This window comes from Eptatretus burgeri, chromosome 1 (genome assembly GCF_056783735.1).
Source record: "Eptatretus burgeri isolate ZD-2024b chromosome 1, Ebu_testis_v1, whole genome shotgun sequence".
NCBI lineage: Eukaryota > Metazoa > Chordata > Myxini > Myxiniformes > Myxinidae > Eptatretus > Eptatretus burgeri.
In genome coordinates this window covers 116,572,561-116,577,473 of record NC_140961.1, presented here as the reverse complement: position 1 = coordinate 116,577,473, position 4,913 = coordinate 116,572,561, and the positions used below count along the sequence as shown (strand labels likewise).

Below are 4,913 nucleotides of genomic sequence, written 5' to 3'. Positions count from 1 at the left end.
ATGGGAACGGTTCTCATTGGGTTTGTATTTTTAATAGTCAAGACAAATATTATTTTGATAGTTTTGGTCTTCCACCACCTGTTGAAGTCATAAAATTCTTACAGAATGGTGTTTATCAAACATTTCAAGTCCAAGAATTAAATTCCAAGTGTTGTGGTCAATTATGTCTATATGTGTTATTTCAACTCAACAAAAATAAAAAAATTTTATGATATTATTTTTAATCTAATATAAATGACTTATGTTGGTAAAGATGGTTCTATCTTTGGTGTATCTCAAGAACTGGATATTGATTTATCAAATTATTACACAAAGGCACAGGCTGAACGACATAAATATAATATAACCAAAAATATTAACATGAAAAATGCTTATAAATTAAAAAATTATCCAAGCCCGACTGACGCGAATGACTTGGTGAGATTAAGCGATTTATCACAATATATATCCTTAAATAAAACAGCCGTGTATTCCAAAGATACAGAAGTGTTGATATTATCTCCAGGTCATACAGAACTCACAGTTCGAATTAAAATAATTTTTTATAAAGAAGGGCGTATCGTTTGTATGAGAATAGAACAATGGGGGTATGATATGAATGATTTAGGGTATAATTGGTCATTTAAAATTAACCTCGAAGACCTGGAACAATTAAATCAGTCTCGTAAGGAAGAATATTATCCACTTGGTATCGAGAATGAGTTTTGTGGGGCTACGATTAATAAACAACAAATAAAAAAATTTAATAAGGGTAAATATAATAATGGTTTTGCCCTTGTTTATCTCATGAAAACAGAAAAAACAGGATTATATATAATAAGTAAGGAAATACAAAATGATTTAACTATGGGAAGATGGGGAGGTGTTTCGTGCCATAATATTATTCTAACATATATTTCTAATACCTTGGAGACCTGCTGCGGATATGGGTACGGCCCAGAGCGAGATTCAGTCATCGCACCCGGATTTTCAAGGGGCGGCGAGGGCCCGCCGGACGCCGCAGGAGCCGCGACGCTCTGCAGGGCGCGGGCCCCTATCTCGGGTCAAACCCATTCCAGGGCACCCGTCCCTTCACGAAGAAAAGAAAACTCTTCCCGGCACCTCCGCCGCCATCTCCAGGCGCGCTTTGCGTTACCGCAACGTCGGGCGGCCGCGACGAGCGCAAACCATCCCCCGACCTTTCTCCGCACTCTGGGTTCGGGGATCTGAGCCCGATTCCCTTTCGCTCGCACCGGGGCGGATGGGAGACCATCGCCCAACATCGTCCGCGAGGCCTTCGCCCGTCACTTAGGACCGATTCACCCATGTCCAAGCGCTGTTCACATGGAACCCTTCTCCACCTCGGCCTTCAAAGTCTCTCGTTTGAATATTTGCTACTACCACCAAGATCTGCACCCGCGGCGGCTCCACCCGGGCCCGCGCCCAAGGCTTCAGCGCCACCGCGGCGGCCCTCCTACTCGTCGCGGCGTAGCGCACGGACCACGCTCCGCTCGCTCCGCGTGCGCGAAGGAACGACGCGTTCGAAGGTACATCGCCGGCGACGGCCGGGAATAGGCCCGACGCTCGAGCGCCATCCATTTTCAGGGCCAGTTGATTCGGCAGGTGAGTCGTTACACACTCCTTAGCGGATTCCGACTTCCATGGCCACCGCCCTGCTGTCTCGACCAACCAACACCTTTTGCCAGGGCTCCGATGAGCGTTCGCGTTCGGCGCCTTAACCCGGCGTTCGGTTCATCCCGCAGCGCCAGTTCTGCTTACCAAAAGTGGCCCACTGGGCAGCTCGCATTCTTCGCCCACGCGCCACGCTCGCGCGCGGCGCGCGCGCCCGGCTCCGAAGCTGCGAGCCGGGCGTCTTACCCATTCAAAGTTTGAGAATAGGTCGAAGCCGTTTCGGCCCCGATGCCTCTCGTCAGTCGCTTTACCGGATAAAACTGCGCATCCAGCGAGAGCTCCAGCTATCCTGAGGGAAACTTCGGAGGGAACCAGCTACTAGACAGTTCGATTGGTCTTTCGCCCCTACGCCCGGGTCGTACGATCGATTTGCACGTCAGAACCGCTGCGGGCCTCCACCAGGGTTTCCCCTGGCTTCGCCCTGCCCGGGCGTAGCTCACCATCTTTCGGGTACCAACAATACCGAGCCTGGTGTTGGCGCAGTGGTTAGGGCAGCGGCTTGGGATCCAAGAGGTCCTGAGTTCAAGCCCCGTTGAGCCACTGAATTAATACACCAGGGGTTGACTCAGCCTGTCATCCTTCCGAGGTCGGCGAAATGAGTACCAGTATACTGGGCCGGTGTATACCCCGGTTAAAATAGGTGTACCATATCCCTGTGTTGTAAGAGGCGACCAGGGTTGCGTCAGGAAGAGCATCCGGCGTAAAACATGTGCCAAATCACTATGCGGATCATTAATGGATGATCCGCTGTGGCGACCCCTAACGGGAGCAGCCGAAAGAAGAAGAAGAAGATTTCTAATACATAAATGAAAGCAAGAAGGCTTCAAGAAAATTATCATTTCTGTGTTCAAGCATACCTTCAAGAAAAGGGTATTCGGTATTTTAAAAAATATGTTCTACAACATAAGAATGAGGTATTTTCAATAAAAGATTGGCATTATGCTGATGTTGATAAACCGACAACTTTAGATTTAATTAGAATGTTAAATAATGAAAAAATTATAAAGTTAAGAAAAGGTAAGGCTCTTTTAGAAATTCAAATGAAATTTTATTGGTTTCCTGTTGTAAAAAAAATTATTTTGGATACAGGAATAACAAGAAATCCTGATGAATATATGTATAATATTCTATGGGGTGTAAGCGATTCAAGGATAGTAAGGGATGAGGAAGGAGTTGAAGAAGAGAGAGAAGAGAGAGAAGGAGGAGAGGGAGAAGAAAGAGAAGGAGGAAAGAGAGAAGAGAGAGAAGGAGGAGAGGGAGGAAAGAGAGAAGAGAGAGAAGAGAGAGAGGGAGGAAAGAGAGAACAGAGAGAGGGAGGAGAGGGAGGAAAGAGCGAGACAAAATAAATATCAAAATATGGAAACCAGTGAGATTCAAAAAAGATTGGTGGTATTACAGAAAATAACTCAACCCACCGAGGAGGAAAACAAAGAATTGACAAGTCTATTTGCAATATTTTCTTTAAGACTATCATCGACAAGCTATTCATTTTAATTCAAGTTTTTTCTTAAATAAATGGAGGAGAGAGTGAAGGCATTTCTTAGGATTCTTTATGTTTTAAAAATTAAGATTCAAATGTGCATGTTGGAAACTAAAAAGGTTTTTGCACTCTGCAGGAATTTTTCACATAAATAAATGAGTTATTGTCTCAAATGTAAAAAGAAAACTAATACTAAAAATATTTCATATATTAAAAGTAAAAATAACAGGGTTATCCAAAAAGGTATATGTTCGGTGTGTGGTTCAAAAAAAAATCAATTTATCTCCAAACACAAACGAGGAGGAGATATACAAAAGTTTTTATCAGGAAGTAAATTTACAACTACTGGAATACCAGGGGAATTACATCTTCCAGGGTATTCTTTCTGTGGTCCAGGCACAAACTTGGATAAAAGATTAGATGAGGCAGACAATCCTAAATCCTGGAGTCAGCCTATCAATAGAGTTGATGAAGTGTGCATGAGACACGATATTGATTATGGGAATACCACAACGTTGGAAGAAAAGCATGAAGCCGATAGAGAAATGTTGTATAATTTGTCTCTGATACAAAATCCAACCTTGAGAGAAAAAGTTGATCGGTTCATTGTGAAGAAGATGATCAGTGCTAAATTGAAACTTGGACTTGGAAATTCAAAAAACTTATAAGCTCTAATGATGCCATTAAGACTGAGGATCAATTAGCTGATGAATTACATAAACCAATATTCACAAAGTTTCAGAGAAGGAAAGTTTATTCCAAGGAAGTAGATTATATCTGGTCTGCTGATTTGATTGAACTCAATAATGATAAGGGGTACAAGTATGCTTTAACCGTTATTTATTTGAGGAGTAGATATGCGTGGGTTGTCCCTTTAAAAAACAAAACAGGTAATACTCTTGTGTTAGCTTTTCAACAGATATTTAATAAAAGTAAGAGAAAACCTAAAAAATTGTGGACTGATGAGGGTCGAGAGTTTTATAACAAGACATTTCTGAATTTTCTAAAAAATAACAGTATTACATTATACAGTACCTTCAATGAAGGGAAGGCAGTTGTTGTTGAACGTTTTAATCGTACCTTAAAAGAGAGACTATATAAAAAATTCACACAACTCGGTTCACAACAATGGTCATCTTTTATTCAGGATATTGTGGATAAGTATAATGACACGATTCACACGTCAACAAATATGAAACCATCAGAAACATTTACAAAATTAAAATATGAAAAAGAGATTAATGTCAGAAAACCTAAGTTCAAAGTTGGTGATATCGTAAGAATATATAGGTGGAAATTTTGAAAAAGGTTTTACTGAACGATGGACGAAAGAACTTTTTAAAATTGTTGATGTAATAGATACGGTTCCTTGGACTTATAAAATATATGATTTGGAAGGGGAAGAGATTTTAGGTTCATTTTATTCACAGGAATTACAAAAGACAAAGATAAATTGAAATTTTTTGACTCCGCCCCTTTTTAACTCCACCCACACAAACCCCGCCCACACAAGCCCCGCCCATACAAACCCCACACAAACCCCCACCACACACCCCTCACAAGCTCCAATACATTGAAATTTTTTGACTCCGCCCCTTTTTGACTCCACCCACACAAGCCCCGCCCACACAAACCCCACACAAACCCCACCACACACAAACCCCACCACACACAAACCCCTCACAAGCTCCAATAAATTGAAATTTTTTGACTCCGCCCCTTTTTGACTCCGCCCACACAAGCCCCACCCACACAAGCTCCA

At 42.2% G+C, this 4,913-nt stretch overlaps 1 pseudogene; it reads right to left on the bottom strand.

Moving 5' to 3' along the window:
* Positions 1–790: 790 nt before the first annotated feature.
* LOC147035249 (28S ribosomal RNA) lies at positions 791–2,144 on the bottom strand (annotated as a pseudogene).
* Between the last annotated feature and the right edge of the window lie 2,769 nt (positions 2,145–4,913).